Consider the following 23,242-nt stretch of genomic DNA (forward strand, 5'->3'; position numbering starts at 1 on the left):
TGTGTGTGCGTGAGTGTGTGTGTGTGTGTGTGTGTGGCGGGGGTGTCGAGCGGCTCCCAATCATGAGCCGCCTCCTGTCGCTACCGACACATCACTAAAAAGAAGTTTAAAAGTGATGGAATTGGAAGTGTTAGTGGAAGAGGGAAACACATTAATCCATCCATCCATTTTCTGAGCCGCTTCTCCTCACTCGGGTTGCAGGCATTCTGGAGCCTATCCCAGCTATCATTGGGCAGGAGGTGGGGTACATACACCCTGAAATGGTTGCCAGCCAATCGCAGGGCACATACAAACAACAGTTACACAAAATATATCGATCATTCTGATCATTTTTGGGGAAGCTGTAAATCGCATAACAATCACGTTTTGCTTAATCGAACCTGTCTCGTAATACTTCATTTAAAACTTCTCCTCCACAGTGTGTCTGGATTCTCCCTTATAGAGATGAGAGGCTCAAAGTAGAGCCGGACGCCTCCCTGGTGAGGCATTCCGAGCATGACCCACCATGAGGAGGAGCTTTCCAAGACCCAGGACACGCTAGAGAATCTATCTATCGGATGGCGTGGGAACACCTCGGGATTTCTTCAGAAACGGCACACAAAGTGGCTGGAGAGAGAGAGAGAGAAATATTTGCAGCACCTGCTACCAATACGGGATACTCGGAAGGAGATGGACGGCTATCTGAATAATCTATCATTAAGTAGCAACAACTCCTTTGAGCAAAATTACTGCTTTTGATTGGGCTAAGGTTATTAATTATTATTAACATTATTATTAATGTTTAAGTTGGGTTTTTTTTACATTTTGTGTGTGATGGAAAATAATATGCTTTAAAATGTCAAATGTGAACGATTCAAATATAATTCACTGAAGGGTGTGCTTTGTTATTGCAACAATAAAATAAACTAGCATTCCAAAGTGATATGGTATCGTCTCAGAAAATACTTGTCGAGCAATTGTTAACTCAGCCTCACTTAGATGTTAATTACAAAGCACACCAGCAATTATATTTTGTTTTACTTTTCATTCTTCCCACACCTGGTGAAAGTTCTCTGTCCTTGAGTTGAGGAATTATTATAAGTTTAGGTTGGCACTGTTCCCAACATTTAGAAATGAGTCACTGTTTTCTTTAGAACAAGAATGGCAGTTTTCAATGTTTTTTTCATGGAATGACCCAGTCCAGCAAAACTTTATCTCTGTCGTCACAGATTTCTAGTTGCAGATGTATCCCTCCAATTGCATTACCAGAACATGTTTTAAACTGCAATAGAAATCCTTAGCAGAAAACAGTCAGTGGTTGCACAAAATCCTTGAAATTGCCACAAATGCATCATGGGGAGACCGAGGGGCCATATTTACTTCTGTAAACACAGTGCCTCGTGTTTATGCGCATGCGTGTGACGTCACAGATCCATTCTGTCCACAGTAGAAGTCACATTTGTTTTTATAATGTGAACGACTACATTAAAAAAAAGAACAAAAAAAATCAAGATTGTGATTGTGTACCTTCAACTGAACAGTTTGGCTAATACTGTTTTACCTCACCATTAGATCACTTTTTGAGAGTTCCTGCATTAAACTTAAGTCCTGCTGGAGCCTAGTGTGTTGATTGACATCTTTTCTTTTTTCCTCATGTTCGTGGGCTCTTAAAGGGTCTGTTTATATTACAACTGTCAAGAGGGGAAAAAACAACAACCACCTTGTAAAGGTATGAATCCTCCAGAAGAAGCTTCCATATCATTATTCCTATGAGCTATAACTAACCTCAAATCCATATGAGGTTAAGATATCGCAGCTTAGGTCAGAATTTAGTGGGCTTTTCGGATGCTTTCAGAAGAAACTCTATACAATATAATAGTTTTGTAGAAAAGCTTTTCTCAGTAGTGTTCTCCATGGATTTTAGGCTTCAGGTCTGCATGACCAATAACAGTTGGCTCAATTGAGGTCTGCCGTATTTGACCAATCACAGAGGTGATGTGGTTATCTTCAATAGCTCATTTTGAGGTACTGTACTGTGTAGAGCAGAGTACGCAGCAACTGTTTAAGGTCAGAGAAAGATTGCGAAACGATTGTCTGAATGACCATATAAAAGTGAGAACTCAGCCGCAGGCTGTCAAGGCAATGTCTGTATATGGCAAAAAGCTGTTCATAAAGCTTTCGAGGTGTATATAAACCTTTAAAAAAAACACCATTATTATCTCTACCTAAAGTTTCACTGTATTATTGGTCAGTCAATAATTTTGGCTCTTTTGAATGTGTATGTGGGGAAAGCAGTTTTTCAAGGATTATAAAACCACAGGCAAATTTCTATACCCTAAACAAATACATATTTTAGTCTGCACATATAATTTTCAGTTTTACTATGTTTTCTTTTTTTTAACCATTGGGCGAAAGTGTAAACTCAAAAACAACCACTGGGTTCTTTCTTAGTTTTAAACTTTGCACCAGCTTGAAAAAAATTCTGGAAATGTCAAAGGGGCGCCTCTGAATCTGAACTTTAGCAGCTGAAGTTAACTAAAGCTTCAGGCCTTTGGAATTGTTTTTCCAGCAGTAAAGTATTCAGATGATTTGTATGTACAAATTATACTCAGTCTTGGAATGCAGTTGCAGCACATGTTCCTTTACTGCGACTGACTGACATTTTTAACAACCCAGATTTAAAAAAGAAATACATTAAATGAGCCCATTGTTCTGCAGCTGAATTAAGATGCATTTGATTCTTTTGTAACCTTTGGCTTATGTTATGCAGGACATTTTTTTTTTGTCTGTTGCCAGAAAACCATAACAAAAACATCAGTGCTGCTACTTTATAAATTTAAAGATGTATTTGATCTATTTGGTCACACCAACTGGTAAATTAAATTAAAAAGAGTAACCCTTTAGAGCAGGGGTGGCCAACTAGTCAGAGACTAAGAGCCACTTTTTTTTCTGTTACTGCAAAGAGCCACATCATACACATGGGTACACATGAACATCATCTTTTAATCATGTATGCATGCATACACAGACCTCTGCTCAGCCAGATCTAATGTAAATAACCACACCAACATGATAATATCAGTAATTTTCAACAGTTAACATTGTGTGCACTGTCTGACACACACAAACTCTCAGTTCATTTTTGACGCATGTCATGTGACAGCTACTGAACAGCCGCATGAAACTAGTTAAAGAGCCGCATGAGGCTCGCAAGCCGCAGGTTGGCCACCCCTGCTTTAGAGTGTGGTATTGCCATACTTTTAGTATGTGTGTGTGCGTGTACGAGTGTGTGCGTGTGTCTCTCCGTGTGTGTTTTTCCTGCCCCTGACCCTGTCTTGTGCTCACCTGCCTGATTGTTCCTTCTCATACCTGTGTCTGATCGCTTGCAATTACCCCATGTATTTAACCTTGTGTCTCATCCTGTCTCGTCGCCGGTTCGGTGTATTTCATCTTCACGTTCCAGTATTCTTTTCCATTGCTATTGATTGAAATGAGATCTGACCATATCCGTTTACTGGCCATCTTTTTGGATACATCTGCCTTTGTTGGCTGATTACTGCGTGCCAACCTGGTATTGAAGAGTTGTTATTTAAGTGTTTTTTGGAACGCTTCACACCTCGCGTTTTGTGTTGAGGTCTTTCCTCACTCACTGTTCATTCAGACAGTAAAAATTGTTTCCGGATGATTAAACTTTCCAATTAGTCAATCTGATGTTGGCCCAGATAGTCCATCCATCCATCCATTTTCTGTACCGCTTTATTTTCACTTGGTTCGTGGGCGTGTTGGAGCCTATCCCAGCTATCTTCGGGCGAGAGGCGGGCTACACCCTGAACTGGTCGCCAGCTAATCGCAGGGCACATATTAACAAACAACCATTCACACACACATTCACACCTAAGGGCAATTCAGAGTCTTCAATCAACCTGCCATGTATGTTTTTGGGATGTGGGAGGAAACCGGAGTGCACGGAGAAAACCCACGCAGGTACGGAGAACATGCAAACTCCACACAGGCGGGGCTGGCATTTGAACCCCAGTACTCAGAACTGTGAGGCAGAAGTGCTAACCAGTCGCCCACTGTGCCGCGCCCAGATAGTCATTTGATTAAAACATTAATCTCATCTGGTTTCTATTCAAAGTTGCATTCCACAAAATGACTAACAGCTCAGCGCTTGACTTTTGGAGAAAATGGACAGACTCAACACCAAATCACCCTAAAATTATCTTTAATTGCTAATTTAAAATGCTAAACAAAATCCTTAATTTATTATGTGGTCATTGATTTAAGTGGTACAAAAACAGCACTGAGCACCAGCTGTACACATCAAAGTCAGTTGTCACGCCGAGCCCCCGAGGAGACAAAAAAACATTTAACATCTGATTTTAACAAAACAAGCCTACTCAACTCCACCCAACATCACTATTTTCAGTCGTTATTGTCTAAAAACATCCAGACTTTTAACAAAGGCTTCTGCAGAACGAGGAAATTTTACGTTTCTCAGACATTTTGAGCATTCAAGCGTTTCAATAACTCAATTGTTCTCAAGCTATTTTCACCACTTTAAATTGGTTAATATTGCATAAAAATAACAGACAAAGTGTGGAAAGAGCAAAAGTATTGACTTGTGAAATAATATGAAATTTACCATATTTGGGCATATCGGATATCCACCCGACAGTAACGATATGTTGTTTTCTGCGATTTAGATCGCTGATGTTGATTTAATCTTTTATCAAACAGGTTTGGTAATTAGCTTTCTAGCTGGGTATAATTAAAGAAAAAAAATACTTTCTAATGTTTCACATTATTAGGCAAGGTACAATTTTTAGTCAGAATAGGGGGAAAAGGGATCTTTCTCCTCATGTTGATACTGAATCTTGAAATAATCTAATGCCTTCCAAAAGGAATGAAAACACTGGGCATATCAAGAAAACATAAGCAATACTGTATGTACTGTAAAATGTGTGTGTTTAGATAGCAAACAGGTTCATTCAGATAAAGGTGTATAAGAAATGTTTCAGCAAAAGCAACGTATTTAGAGAGCAGCCGTGAAATAGTCACTGCATGGGCAGCAATCAGGTATATAAAGCTACTGGTGCCTGTGGAGTCACATGGAAATCTTGATGCAGGATCCTTGGTTTGCGATCATGCATAAAGATCTTTTTAAACCACCCCTAACAAATACTCACATGAAGAAGCGGGCCCAGAAACAGTTTTTTTTTTTTTTTTTTCCAACAGTTTTATGTACTGAAGAATGACGTGCTACTTACTTTGGATGGTCTAGATGGATGAAGTTCTGGATGGTTGGTGCATGGCCACCTTACGGGTACCTGAAGGTGTTGAAATTTCTAAGTGACCATTTTTTACCTTGGTATATAAATAAGTCCGATCAAATAATTCTCATTCTCCAAAACACATCAACCCACCCTGCATAATAATACAATTGAAGCTTTGGGATTCTAACAGTTTGGAGAAAAATTAATGGAGATGCGATCATCATCCCCCGACCTCAACACTATTTAGAACATGTGTAACTTTTAGACTTTACACTGATCTGATCGGTGTGATAGGTATCAGCCGATAATTAGAATTTTATGCTGATTGGCTGATCAACTTTAATGTCATAATTCGCAGAGCCGATCAATAACGTCATTGATCGGCTCCGCAAAAGACATTTACTCCGCGTTACCATCGTGAACAGTATATTTGAATCCAAAAGCTAGTTTATTTTTAGCCTTGTCGCATGTCTTTTGATGTAGTACTGTAAATATCTGACCGCCAATAAAGTTATTTTTAAAAAAAAACATGGCGGTGGTGTGGGACAGACAACACGTCTGAGACAGACAACACGTAATGCCCAGATCAGACTCCAAGACAAATTTCAGATTTGTGTGTCAGACTTCTGCAATAAAATCTTGTATTCCGATACCACCGCATCCCGTCTTTTACGATCACTGGACTTTATCTTCTCAACCCAAACACGACCAGATACTCTCATTACCATGGCGACGACAACAACAATGGATCGCGTCGTGTGTATTATAAGAACATAATGGGGAAAACGTGTGTTGGTGGTCACCGGTGCTCAGGAGAGGATTTAATTCAAGGATTACTTGAGGTATGTTCATGTACTTTTAATACGATACCGCACGCAAGCAGTCAACAAAACGTTATGCTTATGCTAGAAGTAACGGTTGTACGTAAACATACCGGCGTTATGTCGAATCATGCTCTAAAGTTTCAGTGTGTGACCTGAATAGAGAATATTTTAAGATACTCAGTATACAGTACACAAGTATATACAGTAAATTAACATTCATTTAAATAGACATATTGCTCCATCTTGTGATCGGCTCGGTTATCAGTTTGTTCAGATTGTTGATCGGTGATAGGCTCCAAAAATCCTGATCGTGTAAAGCCTAGTAACTTTATCTGTAAAGATGTTTTGGGTTGAAATAGGGTTTTTGGGTTTGTTTTTCTAATTGTTATGCATAATCATTTGGGGCACTGTATTAGAAATATTTTTGAAAAAGTCGTTAATATAAAATGTTGAAGATTTAAAAAAAAATAAGTTTACTCTTGCCGGCACACTGCTCGACTGGTTGGCACATCTGTCTCATAGTGCTGGGGACCGGGTTCGAATCCAAGCCCCGCCTGTGTGGAGTTTGCTTGAATGTGAGTGTGAATGGTTGTTTCTTTATATGTGTCCTGCGATTGGCAGGTGACTGGTTCAGGGTGTACCCCGCCTCCTGCCTGAAGATAGCTGGGATAGGCTCCAGCAGCCCGCGATCCTCGTGAGGATTAGCAGTAAAGAAAATGGATGGATGTTTACTCTTCATCAAACTGACTATTTCGAGAAATTAACAAAAACAGCATTCATTCATTCACTCGTTTTCCATACCGCTTCTCCTCGCTAGGGTCACAGATGTACTGGAGCCTATCTCCGCTGACTCTGGGCGAGAGGTTGGAACTGGTTGCCAGCCAAGGCAGATGTGGTAACTAGTTGTCCAATGTGCCGCCACAGCATGTACCTTTAAAATTTGGAATATAGTGTACAGGTAAAGTGTACCATGCATTTCTCTTTTTTTCAAATTCCACCTGCAGATATGATGCAAATTATCTTGGAAATCTAATCCATTTATTTGGTCTCTCAGCAAAGCATGCATCCATGTGCCTTCAACACATCCATCACACATAAGCTGTTTTATCAGTTAGCAGCATACCATGTAATGTGGAGGTTCATGGGCTGCAGCTTTTTATGTATGCCATCTTTGAACTGCTGTGCTAAAGCTAATTCTCGGGCATTAGATAGCACCAGTTCCCAACTCGCCTTGTCTGAACCCTGCCACTGAAAGTTGGGATGCCAGCTTTAGGCATGTCAGGCCTCTGGGCATTGGGCTTGAGTTTCCCCAGACCTCTTGTTAAAGGATTAGCTTTCGCTTTGATCATCGGGTACGCAAAACCTTTTTCTCCTCTCCTGATGCATTGCACTATTCCTTTGTTATTTCATGTTTGGTGAAATTTAGTCAAATGTCTGGTAGAAGTCTTCCTTTATACAAGGCTTCTCTATTTTGCTTTTACCTCCCTCTCACACCTCCCTCATTCCTGTCTTCTTACTCCATCACTTCCTCTCTACTTCAGTCATATGTTGATTAGCCTCTGCAATGTTTTTTTTCTTTTTTTTTCCAATGAAGGAAGAGGGATTACGCTAAGCTCTAACTCGGGGAAACCAGCCTTATCTTGCCTGTAGCAGCTCCATGCACCAGACAAAAACAGCCCAGAAGAGAGTGAAGCTACAGGCTAGGATAGAACAGTGGAAGAGAGAGCAGGCAGAAACTGGCCAGTGAAAAGTAACTCCTCCCCAGGTGTTTGGTACTTACGGTCACGTTCATTGAGTTTTTTTTTTCTTTTCTTTCTTTTCAAACAGGTCCGCACGCTGTCTAAATTGTTGCTAGCCTTCCATTACAGAAGGAAAGGGGAAAAAAACCCTTTAAATTAAAAAAGTAATAAATAGTAATAAATAAATATTAACTACTGAAAGTCATGCATTGCTTCCAACAGAATTACTTAAAAGATTCAATGAAAGCCACCTGGGAAGAGTATTATAAATGATGGTATGATGGACAATAGGTTAATACAGTGTTTTGTAATTCACCCTTTTTAAGTGATCATAGCAAGCTAACAATTTGTCTAACTGCAATGAGACGTTTGTGTCTGTTGACAGGTTAGTTTATCTTACGCTAGCTTTCTAAAGTTTGATGGGTGCCTTCTCCCAAATGCAAGTTTCAGCTCCTTCCACACATGTTGAATAGGATTTATATCAGGGATCATCAAAGGTCACTTCAGAATATTCCTTGTTCTTTGCCATTCCTGTGTGGTTTTAACTGTGTGTTTTGGGTCTTTATACTGTTTGAGGACCCATGATCTGTGGCAGAGACCAAGTTGTCTGACACGGAAGCCCATTTTACTTCAGAATTCACCAATGGTTTTGATATTTCATATTGTACCCTGCAAAAATTCAAGACACTTTGCACCGGATCGAGCAACGCAGCCCCAGTTTGTGCATGTTATAAGAAAAAAATGAAACCCACCCTATCCTGCACTTCATACATTTTGCCTTCTTGAAGTGACTTTTCAAATTACAGTTTCATTATACGCAATTATTGTGGCTCTAATAAAGTCCCAGTCAATGGTTCATTTCCTGACACAATGCTTCCTCCTCTATCCCATTTTTTTCAACAATGGGTTCTGCTACAGAAGGGAACAAGACTCCACTGTAAACAGGCTCCTGGCCTATTCACCTGGCCTAATTACCCTCACCCGATGGGAGTCGTTGCTCCTGGGAAAGGCTCTAAGTCTAGGGGATCCCACACTGAACGCAGACATCAATGCTGGTGCAGAGGAGCATCTGCTCAAATACCAATGACAAAAAGGTGACAGGTGATTAGTATTCGAATGGAAAAGCTTCAATCAGAGACAATGCACAAAAAAACAAAGTAAAAAATATATCTTATACATGGTTTAATGTTACGATTTTATTTAGGCCTTACTTCATAACTAGCCATTTCCATTTATTTATTTTTTTTGTCAGGCTCAATGTTCTTCAGCACTTCAGTGTCATAGCAGCGGTAGACCAAGAAATCCAAGGCGGCAAGACTAGCGAGCACTTGGGGAGCGCCAGAGCAAACAGTAAATAAGTCTCCAAAAACCCAAGACGACATGAGGAAGCCAACTCGGGATTTGGTCTTGCAGACCCATGAGCAAACGGGGGAAAAATCATAGTTGGTTTGTCCAAGCGTGAGCATTGTGTCTGGGATGCATTGACTCAACAATACCATTGCAAAGACAAACTCACTGCTATCTGCAAAACAATGCTACAGCAATCCAATGTTTTTGACCACTGAGCTGTATTGAGGGGAATTTTGCAACCGAACTCTGCAAAAACAAAATTGCATAATGTCACTGCGTAATGAAGGAGAGGAATGATTCAAGTTTTATACTTTTTAAAGTGGAAACATATTTGAAACAACTAAATGAAGTAATTACTGAAAATCCACCCAGCCATTCTCTGTACCGCTAAGTCTCATTTGAATTTAATAATTTTTCAAAAAGTATTTAAGAAAGGCAGCAATCTTTGAAGTGCCTGAGCAGCCTTGTGGGTTATTAGAGGGCCTGGGTATTGGAGAGGCAAAGCAAAGGGCAACGAAGCTTCTTTCTTCACTCTTCCTGCTGATCCTATCACTCTATTCCTTGGACATGCAGATAAAAGACTCGTCTGTAACTGGAGAGGACAGAGCAAGTGGAGGTAATGAGAACGTGAAAAAGGGAATGCAAGAGAATGTTTTAGCAGTAGGTAAGGCTGAGTGAAAGAAAAAGTACCTTTGATTTCCTCAAACTAAGAGAAGAAAAACAGTCCTGGTCCACTCCTCTAACTGGCCTGTTTGATTGACATTGAAGCAATGTGAGGCTCTTGGCTGTAATAACTTGCTTTTGTGAGGAGAACTCAGTGCTTTGTCTTCTCTTGGTGGTGGGGCCTGGGGTCCACGGATCAGCCTTGACTTATTATGACTGGCTTTTGTCCTTCAGGATCAGTGGGAAACTTGACTTGCCCTTTGGTCTGTCATTGAAATAGGGCCCCCATACTGGGACTGTTCCCAAGCATTGAAATGATGGAATGACAGAAGAGGCCAAGGCCAAAGTTTGTAGTTATCTATTGTGTTTCAAGTCACATTTAATGAATATGATAGATGTCTGTAGTTATTAGTTTGTATTATTTTAAAACTAAACACTTCTGTAATTTTGCTTACTCAGTTCCATTGAGGAAAGCATTTACAACATATAGTTATTTATTGACACATATTCGTTGGCCCAGACCACACATAAAGATAATCAGACTGTTTTTTTTTTCTCCAGATTTTATCCTTTTCCGACAAAGGATGACAAACTGCAGAGTGTCCTATGTCTAATAAAATTACCCTATAAGATTATCCTTTGGTCTGAGGTGTCTGATAATAGGGTCCAAAACATGTCGGGCCGACAATCTTAAAAATTAAAATTTAATATTGACGACCAAAGATCTTCGTGTTTGGAGAAAGTCGACTACTCGCGAGTCATCACTCCGTGAATTGTGAATTATGTGGAATGGAATGTAGCCAAACAAGAAGCGACCTAAGTGAAGAAAAAGGAAGCAGCCATAAATTAAAAAAAAAAACGTCCTCCCCGATTTCGTATTTTGTACAAGTGGGTTCACCAGACTGCAAGAAGTATTTTCCAAAGCAAGTCTATATAGTCAACATCACCATTCTACAACACTCCTGCCTCTGGTCCCTTCTTCAACAGGCCTTCAAAATAAAAATATACCGCCAAAATAACACAGTTTACACACCCGAAACATAAAGTCCAGTGGACCTCAGAAATGTAGCGCCAGCTCGTGGAGCTGTTGGAAGCCCGAGAGTGCTTATTTAATGTCTCTGCCAAGTTATTCCACTGTCTTTTTTTTAAGTTCAGGATTTTTCTATAAATATAGTCCCAAGGACACCATCATTTCATCTTCTCGTGTGTCCTCTTCAACGTTGCTTTACTATATTTCTTCTTCGTTTTTGTTTGATCACGCGAGATTTCAGTCTTGGACCAACTAAATTCGGGATCGGTGGTGGAAGAGAATCTTTACGTGTGGTGTTCTGTGTTGAGCTAGTTGGCGCACACCACACACAGTATGACCAAACTGTTAATTGCCTGTTTTTTGTTGTTGTTTTTTTATCTTCATGTGTGAGGTCTGTCACACAAAATTGCATTTGAAAAATCCTTATGTGAATACCAGGCCATACAGACAACCTTAAACTAACTTCAGAGGTTGATGATTTGATTCATGTTGTGCAAGATATTCAGATAAATGATAGGTTACTGCGGAGGTGCATTCACTAATGATGGTGGCGTTGACTATGTAACTCAATGCATTCTGGGTTGCCTGGAAACCAATATTTTCACAAGACATGACTCCATACCTCCTCACTAAAAACATATTGAGGCATTTTAACCAATTTTGGACAACATTAAAAGTCTGCATTTGAACAGTACTTTATCCTTGAACACAAAGTGCAGCATAATTAAACTTTAGGATATAGCTCATTTGAGGAATGTAGACAGCAAGGAAGGAAAAACACAAGTGGGTCAAAAGCAAGTGGACAGAGAGCCAAGAAATTTATTGTTTTCAAAGCACCAGCAGAAGATAAAGAATGGTGCACCTACATGCTAAGATATGGATGTTCACAAGCTATTGTCAACGCTGTTGACTTTGAAAGTGACATGAGTGGAAAAACAAAAAGCTCCCAAGTTGGCTTTCTTCCACCCCACCACCTTTGTCTCATTTCCATTTAGCTGTCTTCACATCCTATCAAACTAAACGTTAGGGTGTAATTACCTTTGAAGTGAGTCAACTATCAAGTGGGAAATGGCAAAGTTACAGGGACAAACACAGACACTCGGAACGACAATAGGTGTTTCCTCCTGGGCCAAACCGAAATGAACATGGAAATGAATGTCTGAAACGCTTTCAGCAGGTAGTGGGGTGAAAAAGGGAGGGAAAGATAGAGGAGACAGTGCATTGGAGCTACAGAGGTAATTATTCCACAACTCCTTCACCTGTGACAAGAGGTGGCCAGTGGGGGTTGGCACAGGGGGAGCTGATTGTCATGTCCTAGAAAGCAACTGGGCGAAACGTCTTCTATTAACTTCCACAATCATTGGAGAAGCCCTTCAACTGTCTGTTTCTGACTTTCTTACACATGCATGCACGTATCTATTCCACTATTTTCACTACATGCCTCACATGCATACATACACACTAATACACAGTCCTGGAGCAGTCCACACCACAATTAATCAAACCAGAAAAAGAAGCTACCTTGTTAGTCATATTTACATTGCTGGGTGAACATAATTAAACACCTTTTTTACCGAGGTAACGTCTCTCACTTCACAACTGAATTCAATCACATATGTGGCAAATAAGATAACAAAGTTGAAGGTAAAGTATATCTTGAGTTAGTGCCATTTTGTGTAATACTACATTTCTGAGTCACTGATGGTGTAGTGGTACACTCGCCTGACTTTGGTGCAGGCAGCGTGGGTTCAGTTCCCACTCAGTGATGTGAATGTGAGTGCGAATGGTTGTCCGTGTCTATATGTGTCCTGTGACTGACTGGCGACCAGTTCAGAGTGTAGTCCACCTTTCGCCCGAAGTCAGCTGGGATAGGCTACAGCGTCCCGTGACCCTAACTAGGATAAGCAGTGTTGAAAATGGATGGATGGACTACATTTCTGAATGAAAGCGAAGTGGAATGAAGGAGAATAAGGTTGCTACAGAAAATTACAGTACAATCCAAATGGTGACCTCAGTCATTAAATGAGATAACTGCATTAAGTTACACTCAAACAATCGAAAAGAAAAAAGCTTTGAGGCTGAATTTATACTGGAGGGCCAAATCCCCAATTCCAGTTCATATCCGTTGTTTTAAAGTGTCCATTTAGTTCGAGTGTTCCAATATCACCATGCTTACATTAACTGAAAACCTGAAACAACCAGAATACAGGTAAACAAGTACACACCACTCCAGTTCCAGCGCCAAATATACGTATTATGCTATTCAAATTGTTACACCCCTCCTTGAGCCTTATAGTGGTGGAGTGGTTTGTGTGCCCCAGTGATCCTAGGACCTAAGTTGTCTGGCGCTTTCTGCCTTTGGCAGGGTCACCCATGGCAAATAGGTCCTAGGTGAGGAACCAGACAAAGCACAGCTCCAAAAACCCCTATGATAATAAAAAATCCAGGAAGACGTTTTACCATGCCCGGACGCGGGTCACCGGAGCCCCTCTCTGGAGCCAGGCCTGGAGGTGGCGATCGAAGACGAGCACCTGGTGGGTGGCTGGGCCTGCATCCATGGGGCCCGGCCGGGCACAGCCCAAAAGGGTAACGCGGGTCACCCTTCCCATAGGCTCACCACCTGCGGGAGGGGCCATAGGGGTCGGGTGCAGTGTGAGCTGGGCGGTGGCCGAAGGCAGGGCCCTTGGCGATCCGATCCCCGGCTACAGAAGCTGGCTCTTGGGACGTGGGACGTCACCTATCTGGCAGGGAAGGAGCCTGAACTGGTGTGTGAGGTTGAGAAGTTCCGAGTAGAAATAGTCGGGCTCGCCTCCACACACAGCTTGGGCTCTGGTACCAGTCCTCTCGAGAGGGGTTGGACTCTCTTCCGCTCTGGCATTGCCCATGGTGAGAGAAGGGTATACTTATTGCTCAGCGCCTGTACATAGGGGTTCACCCCGGTGGACGAGAGGGTAGCCGCCCTCTGCCTCCAGGTGGGGGTAACAGTTCCTGACTGTTGTTTGTGCCTATGCACCAAACAGCAGTTCAGACTACCCACCCTTTTTGGAGTCCTTGGAGGGGGTGCTGCAGAGCGCTCCCGCTGGGGACTCCATCATTCTGCTGGGGGACTTCAATGCTCATGTGGGCAATGACAGTGAGACATGGAAGGGCATGATAGGGAGGAACGCCTCCCCACCCCCCACAGTGTGGTGTTCTGTTATTAGATTCACCACGGATTATCCAAAACGCACACCATGTTCAAGCATAAGGGTGTCCACATGTGCACTTGGCACCGGGACACCCTAGGCCGCAGTTCGATGATCAACTTTGTGGTCAGGTCATCGCACTTACGGGCGCATGTCTTGGACACTCGGGTGAAGAGAGGGGCAGAGCTGTCAACTGATCACCACCTGGCTCCAATGGTGGCAGAAGATGCCGGTCCGAACTCGCAGGCCCAAACATATTGTGAGGTTCTGCAGGGAACCTCTGGGAGAATACCCTATCAGAAGAAGTTTCAACTCCCACCTCCACCTCACCCACGGCCCTGGGGAGGCGGGGGACATTGAGTCCAAGTGGCCCATGTTCCGTGCCTCCATTGCTTCGGCAGATGACCGGAGCTTTGGCCGTACGGTGGTTGGTGTCTGTCATGGCGGCAATCCCCTGAAACCATTGGTGGACACCAGTGGTGAGGTGCCGTCAAGCTGAAGAAGGAGTCCTATCGGCTCTTTTTGGCCAGTGGGACCCCTGAGGCAGCTGATGGGTACCGCCTGGCCAAGCGGAATGCAGACTTGGTGGTCACTGAGGCAAAAACACGGGCATGACAGGAGTTTGGTGGGGCCATGGCGAAAGACTTCCGGACAGCTTTGAGGAAATTCTGGTCCACCATCCGGCGTCTGAGGAGGGGGAAGGTGGGGAGAATACTTCGAAGACCTCAATTCTCTCGCTTTCCCACATGGAAGCAGAGTCTGGGGTCTCTGAGGCGGGCTCTCCTATCTCTGGGGTTGAGGTCACAGAGGTGGTTAAAAAGCTCCGTGGTGGCGAGCCCCCAGGGGTAGATGAGATTTACCCGGAGTTCCTAAAGGCTCTGGATATTGTGGGGCTTTCCTGGTTGACACACCTCTGCAACATCGACTGGACATCGGGGACAGTGGCTCTGGATTGGCAGACTGGAGTGGTGGTCACCCTTTTTAAGAAGGAGGACCGCAGGGTGTGTTCAAACTACAGGGGGATCACACTCCTCAGCCTCTCTGGTAAGTACATAAAGCATCAAATGTTGTTTTGCATCAATGCTAAACTATATTCATAATGTATAATGTGCCTGTCGATGAAAAAAGCATAGCTTGTGACCAGAATGTATGCAAGGTTGCTCCCTCGCTCTGGTACGTTCAAATGAATGGAACCGGCAAGCTTCCTTTCAAATATTCACACTCTCCCTTTAATTCTCGCCAACATCAGAATCAGAATCAGAATCATCTTTATTTGCCAAGTATGTCCAAAACACACAAGGAATTTGTCTCCGGTAGTTGGAGCCGCTCTAGTACAACAGACAGTAAATTTACAGAACACTTTGGAGACATAAAGACATTGACAAAAAACAATTGTGCAAAAAGATGCCGAGTCCTCTAGCACTTAGAGCAGTTCGAATGACTAATATTGCAATAGTCCGGTGCAATGACCATTGTGCAAAGGGCGCTGAGACTTCAAGGAGTGTATGCGGTTTAAAGTGACGAGTAGTGCGATAATCTGGGACAATGTTGGTTGTGCAAATGTTACAGATACTCCTCAATCAGTGTGCAAATGGAGCAGATGCTACTCTGGCATGAGTGGCCAGTATATGCAAATAGTGCAGCATGGCGAGACAACTACAGTGAGTGCACGAGTAATACATAATTGGCCCCACAGAAATGTGACAACGAACTTAAGTCAAAAAATTGCCATCTTATTGTAATGGAATTATAGGTTAAGTGTTTAAGAAGTTGATCGCAAGAGGGAAGAAGCTGTTGGAATGTCTACTAGTTCTAGTTTGCATTGATCGGTAGCGCCTACCTGAGGGAAGGAGCTGGAAGAGCTGGTGACCGGGGTGCGGAGTGTCCGAGAGGATTTTGCACGCCCTTGTCTTAGTTCTGGCAGCGTGCAAGTCCTCAATGGTGGGTAAGGGGGTACCCACAATCCTTTCAGCAGTTTTGATTGTCCGTTGCAGTCGGAGTTTGTCCTTTTTTGTAGAAGCACCAAACCAGACTGTGATGGAAGAACACAGGACTGATTCGATGACCGCTGTGTAGAACTGTCTCAGCAGCTCCGGTGGCAGGCCGTGCTTTCTCAGAAGCCGCAGGAAGTACATCCTCTGCTGGGCCTTTTTGAGGACGGAGTTGATGTTGGTCGCCCACTTCAGGTCCTGAGAGATTGTAATTCCCAGGAACTTGAAGGTCTCGACGGTTGACACAAGGCAGCTGGACAACGTGAGGGGCAGCTGTGGCGAAGGATGCCTCCTGAAGTCCACGATCATCTCTACAGTCTTGAGCGTGTTCAGCTCCAGGTTGTGTCGGCCGCACCACAGCTCCAGCCGCTCCGCTTCCTGTCGATATGCAGACTCGTCACCGTCCTTGATGAGGCCGAAGACAGTGGTGTCATCTGCAAACTTCAGGAGTTTGACAGTCGGGTTCGCTGAGGTGCAGTCGTTCGTGTAGAGAGAGAAGAGCAGCGGAGAGAGGACACAACCTTGGGGCGCCCCAGTGCTGATGCTGCGTGTGGATGAGGTGGCCTCCCCCAGCCTGACCTGCTGTGTCCTGCCCGTCAGAAAGCTGTAAATCCACTGGCAGATGGCAGGTGAGACGCTGAGCTGGAGAAGCTTGGTTGAAAGTAGTTCAGGGATGATGGTGTTGAACGCTGAGCCGAAGTCCACGAACAGGATCCTCGCGTAGTGCCCTGCACTGTCGAGGTGTTCTAGGATGAAGTGCAGTCCCATGTTGACTGCATCATCCGCAGACCTGTTCGCTTGGTAGGCAAACTGCAGGGGGTCCAGCAGGGGACCTGTGACACTCTTGAGGTGGTCCAGCACGAGACGTTCAAAGGACTTCATGACCACAGATGTCAAAGCGACAGGCCTGTAGTCATTCAGACCAGAGATTGCAGGTTTCTTGGGGACTGGAATGATGGTGGAGCGTTTGAAACAGGATGGAACTTCGCACATTTCCAAAGATCTGTTGAAGATCTGAGTGAAGACTGGAGCGAGCTGGTCCGCGCAGACTTTGAGGCAGGATGGGGACACATGGTGCGGGCCTGCCGCTTTGTTAATCTTCTGTTGTTTGAAGATGCGTCTCACATCCTGTTCATGGATGGTTAACGCAGAAGTCAGAGGTGTGGTTGTGGTCGCGGGTGCGGCCGGGGGGGGGTGTGGTGTGAAACTGTCCTTTTCAAATCTGCAGTAGAAGGTATTCAAGTCGTTGGCTAGTGTGCTATTGTTCTCAGCTTTGGGGGATCGTCGCTTGTAATTAGTCAGCGATTGGAATGCATGCCAGACTGATTTAGAGTCGTTTGCGCTAAACTGTTTTTCCAACTTTGCTGCATAGATCCTCTTTGCAATGTTAATTTCTTTAGTAAGCTGGTTTCTAGCTCGATTATACAGGGCCCTGTCCCCACTCTGATATGCGTCCTCCTTAGCTTGGCGAAGCTGCTTAAGTTTAGCAGTGAACCACGGCTTGTTGTTGTTGAATGTGCGAAATGATTTTGTTGGTACACAAACCTCTTCACAGAAACTGATATAGGATGTGACAGTGTCCGTATATTCATCCAGGCTGCCAGCTGAATTCTCAAAGACACTCCAGTCTGTGCAGTCTAAACAGCTTTGAATCCTTTCTGTTTAGCGACCTGCTTCTTCCTTAACTATTAATCTATCTTTTTATGGTTCAAGAAATGTCATCAAGTACAATATATTGTATATACAGCATCAAATGCCTATACAGGCTCGGTGTTCACGGCGTCAATGTGTACAATCGCTTAATGTGCGGGGGTGAGTCAGCAACACTTATTTTTATGTGGCGGTTCGGTCCAGTCGGGTTCGACCATGTTGTGCATTAATGGAATTTATATTAAGGCCGCCACACTTAATAAGTCACATACTTCCTTTACCGTCTGGAAGCAGCAGGGTGTGTTCTACCGGGATACAGCAGCCAATTATAGTGCAGCGGCGCGTGTCCTGGAGCCAGTAATTTTGGAGCAGGGCGTGTTCTTCCAGGAAAATGCCTGGGAATCCTAAGAATGCATGTGGGAATTCCTTTCCAGTTTCTGTCAACAATTGTAATTTGTTTTGTCTTTTGTTAATTTTTTTTTGTTTTTTTTGTAAAAAAATTTCATTTTTTTTCTGAAATGTAAAAGTGTTTCGTGTTTAGTTAATGTGTTCTCTGCAATGTAAAAGTGTTTCATTTATTTTGTAAATTTGTTTTCTGAAATGTAAAAGTGTTTTGGCGTTTGTAAATTAGTGTTAGGAAATATAAAAGTGTTTCACAATTTGTTATATTGTTTTGCACTTCCATGCCACCGTACCTAAAACCAAATGATGATGGTAATAAATATTTAAATTATATGCCATAAGAATTTGTGTGTGGTTTTAATTCATTTTATTTTGTGGGGATTATATTAAAAGAGGATTCCTGCATTCCAGTGGTTTGCTAATAAAAAAAAAGGGCTTTAACTTGTTAACAATGTACGGTTGACCTTTGGAACCATAATGTCCGTTCAATTTGTTTGTTTTTAGATTAAGCTGGCTTTGCCCATAAAACATACATTAATCTGTTTTTGAACTTCATAATAAATTGCATTTTAGCATAGTAAATTATCGAGAGTGCAAAACAAGATTCATAAATTGGTAAAATATATCTTAAACAATGTACCCTAAATATGTACCCTAGCTTGACGAGCAACATAATGTTCCTTATTTTGGTTTTATAGTCCTAATAAACATTTTCCTTTTTGGTTTATAGTCACTGACACCCTTGTGTAAAATGTTCAGAAATGCCTAGAAAATATGGAAGCTCAGCCGCTACAGAGCCACCTTCACCCCTTTTTCACTGGGTTTCGTTGGAATTGTTAAGCTTAATAAAATCAACGGATGAAATAATGAATAAGTGTTTTGTCCTGTGCTACCTGCTCTTGCCTATAATTGTATAGGCAAGTGTATGTGTGTGTTTCTTATTTTCATATCTCTTTTTCTTTTATGTTGTGTAGTGCACAAGTTCATGGAATGGGAGCGGGTGGGGAGGCTGCAAAGAACTTTATGAGGGAAGGAAAAAACTTGACAGAAAATATGCAGGGAGTTTTGACACCACGGCACTGATGAGGCAAAGGATTCTTCTTCTCTGATGTTGCTTCTTTTTGTCTCCCAAAACCAACAGACTCATGTCGCCAGGAGAACGATGCTCTTAATCTCACCCTGCTTGTATTTGCTGTGGCCAACACCTGATTCATGATGTTGGCTTACTCTGGTGCCGGTAGGCTAACACAATACACTTTCACACCACTTTAGCTGATAGTAACAAATAGTAAGTTTCTCTGCACATGGAAGCCTTTCTTTATTTTAGCTGTGACAGTTCTTTGTTGCTAGGACCTGAGTTGTATTATTTTTCTCTTCATGTGCAAGTCTGTTTTTGAATGACCATAAATCAACCTTGGAATTCACTTTAGACAGCCACACATGTGAAAAGTGGAATGGAATCTTTATAGGAGAGAATTGCAAGCCAGAAATGCATGCACACATGCACCTGTGCAGCAGACAGATGTGTGAATTAAAACCCATCCAATTGCATTAGGCTGATCAGGGTGATGGCGGTGATTACCTCTGATTGGGTATCACAACATTGGCAATGGGGAGAAAAAACTGTTTCCCCTGGATACACCGCGCCTCCGACCATTCAATCGCAATTATATCACCATATTAGCAGATTAGCAGACAAGCTGACCCAAGCATGGATCGGCGCCAAAGCAGAGCCCTGACAAGTTACGAGGCAGGTGTTTAAACCCCCCCCCTTTCACCCAGGACAGCATGTTGGAACTGCTGGCTTGAAACTGTAGCAGTGGCACTCAATGTGTTAATGATACAAGGCAGAGGGGCTTCAAGAGATTAAAAAAAAAAAGCCCATCTCTGCTCTACGGCATGTGAGGGAAATAAGAGGCAGATTGTCTATAAACGACTAAAAAGACATCCTGACATCTAGAATGCTCATATCACTAAATCGTTATGTTGTTAGCATGACAAAGTTTGACATTAGAAATTAAAGTCCCTGGAAAGTCAAAATAAATGTGTCATGTAAATTTGACACACCACCAAAAATAATGCTGTTAACAACCTTGCTAAATTTCATCCATCCATCCATTCTCTGAGCCGCTTCTCCTCACTAGGGTCGCGGGTGTGCTGGAGCCAATCCCAGTTATCATAGGGCAGGAGGCAGGGTACACCCTGAACTGGTTGCCAGCCAATCGCAGGGCACATACAAACAAACAACCATTCGCACTCACATTCACACCTACGGGCAATTTAGAGTTGTCAATTAACCTACCATGCATGTTTTTGGGATGTGGGAGGAAACCGGAGTGCACGGAGAAAACCCACTCAGGCACGGGGAGAACATGCAAACTCCACACAGGCGGGGCCGGCGATTGAACCCCGGTCCTCAGAACTGTGAGGCAGACGCTCTAACCAGTCGCCCACCGTTCTGCCACCTTGCTAAATTTTAATGATTAAAATAAAAAGGTCTGTATAATAAGGCGTCAAAATTGTGAAAAATCAAGTCATTCTCTCGGCTCCCAAACCCTGTGGACATGTCCGCTGAATGTGCTAAAACCATGCCCCGCTCAACTGTCAAATGTCAATCAAATACCACTGCTGCGTTCTATAAAAATGCTGGACGCCCTAGTGTGTCACTGAGCAGTGTTTAAGCCACGCCCCAATAAATTAAAAGAACTGAAATGGTGAAAAACAGTTAAATATTATAGTTCCACAAATGAGTAGTAAAGAGTTCTCAGTCTTTGCACATGATTTTAGCAATTATCTTCAAACATGTATAATGTATTTAGAAACAATTGTCTGTCTGCAACATTCGAGTAAGTCATCTTTTGCCACAAGGCTTACAATTTCAAGTTTCCATGGTATTTTTTTTTTCTTTTTCTTTTTTGTCTGTCCTGTTCAGCTGTTAGGTCAAGCAGGAAGGCAGAAAGGAATATCTGTATCCCTTTTGTGCCAGAACATTTTGAATTGTGTCACAATGGACGTTTTATGCTGGCACTGTGGTTTCTTTGTATTCTGATGGATATTTATTGAAAATTACAGTCGTTCATTCAAACTGAACAAAGTTTTTAAAGGTGAGTGACAGAAAAAACAAAGGAGAGAGGTTGAAAAGGTAACTTAATAATACAGGAAAAGAAGACAACAAAAGAAAAAGCACTAGCTGTGAAGAATATGAGGAAAGTAATACATTATATAACTCGTACAATGACACATTGGATTTGAGTGTTGTATGGGTCAGTAGTGCTGCACCCTGTGAGGGAAGGACTGTCATGAGCTGTGCCCCGCAGTTCTTTTGTTGGAGCTTGGGTGGCGGCTTGCGCCCCTCTCGCCCTCACTCTCTCCCTCCCTCTCTTGCTTCCCAGTAATCAGCACCATCTCGGCCGCCCACCTGTCATCAATCAGCCTTCATCATCACCTGCATAAAAGCCTGCCAGATCCCGGAAAACCTCACCAGAGTATTAACATTCTCCTGTGGTACACCGGCTCTCTAACCAACACGTAAGCTACGCCAGCCCTCGCTATCCTTTTGACCTCTGTGTTTTTCCTTGTCATCAGTGCTCTTTCCGTGTTCCCTGCCATGTTGACCTCTTCCACCACGCCGCCCACCGCACATTCCCTGTCTCGACAACCCGCCAGTACGCCTCAAGGATCCATCTCCATATCCTCATCAATAAACCTTTCACCACAAACCTCTCAGCCTCCGCTTGCTTCTGCGTCCAGTTAAAATCGTATTGTCACAATGACAGGACAATATAGGACAGGACTGGACAGGACAGGGACAGGAAGGGGAGCACGCAGGACAGGAGATGTGGACCCGGCTGTACAACTGAGTGTGTTGGGAGTGGCTATGTAAACTATGTAAATTAAACATTGTACGGTTTTTAATGGAAAACTCTGATCTGCGTTGTGCAGTTATGCAAGTAATGTGACATTGTACCAGGATGATAGTGTAACTCGTCAATGAATTAAACAAAGGACAGTGACAATCTAAATGGAGAACAACAGTGAAGAACCTTTTTTTTGTCTCAAGATGATCCCTGAAGAAAAGTAAAACAAGTGAAAAAAGAAAAACAAGAACTACTGTAATAATAAAAAGTATTTCTTCTATCCAAGCCATGCCAGAGCTATTCAAATCCTGCAAGAGGCAGTGTGCGTGCGTGTGTGTGTGTTTGTGCGCTTTCTGTGCTGCTGTCACTGAACTGACACACGTATATTCCAAAGAAATAAAATAAGAATGAATCTTACCTTTAATGTAAAATTTCATCATCTTAGAGTGAAGTTTATTTTAATTTTTCACAGAAATGCTTGCTTGGAGGATCTGTTTTTCCTGTCAGTCAATGTGTATTCAGCAGTACTCAGTTCTAACAATCATGTTTTTAATTTCACATTGAAATAATGAAATGTTCAGGGAGTAATAATTATAGAAAATAACTACAGCTGTAACAGAGTAGCCCTCCCCTGTGTTTAGCATTTTTTGGGGGGAGGGCTGTAAAACTCAAGTAATTAAGTGCTCTCTGAAAAGCACATTCTAGTTTCATTCTTTTGCCTAACACAACATTGCCTCAAAATTTCCAAATGGAAAACTGATAGGAAAATTTATATTTTAACAGTAATTTTATTTTACTTAAAAATAAATTTAATATTGACTGGAACTCTTCTTTTTATAATCATTCTAAATATTTTATACCATTTAATATTTTAAGAGCTAACATAAAGTAGTATTTTTAGCACACAAACAAGTCTATGTTAACATCTGAATAGTAAACAATGTGTATCTGTGCAATATTTTATCATCGTACTAGCTTAGAGAGTATAATGAGGCAATGTCTGTGCTGTTTTATGCAAATTGCGTGTGTATCCCCTCACTTATACTCTCGCCCTGTAGACTTTTATAATACACATAATTAATGCCACCACACTTCAGTTGCAGTCGGGTTCACGACCCTTGTCGTGCATGCTTTTTCTCCTGTCCTTGTCATGTTCTACCTAGTCCAGTCACTAGCACTACAGCCCCATGCAACACTCATATTAAATGTTTCATTGTTCTAGGTAATGTAATGATTTACTTCTCTCATCCTGTTTACAATTAGTGCTTTGTCTTTTGTCTTTGTTTCTCTCTCCCT

At 42.5% G+C, this 23,242-nt stretch overlaps 1 long non-coding RNA gene across 1 annotated transcript; it reads left to right on the forward strand.

Moving 5' to 3' along the window:
• The first annotated feature begins 6,008 nt into the window (after nucleotides 1-6,008).
• On the forward strand, nucleotides 6,009-21,606 carry LOC133406058 (uncharacterized). Its single transcript, XR_009769018.1, has 3 exons — nucleotides 6,009-6,097; nucleotides 19,231-19,326; nucleotides 21,482-21,606. It is a non-coding gene; the product is annotated as an uncharacterized LOC133406058 (long non-coding RNA).
• The last annotated feature ends 1,636 nt before the right edge of the window (nucleotides 21,607-23,242 follow it).

Source organism: Phycodurus eques, chromosome 8, assembly GCF_024500275.1.
Source record: "Phycodurus eques isolate BA_2022a chromosome 8, UOR_Pequ_1.1, whole genome shotgun sequence".
NCBI classification, from domain to species: Eukaryota; Metazoa; Chordata; class Actinopteri; order Syngnathiformes; family Syngnathidae; genus Phycodurus; species Phycodurus eques.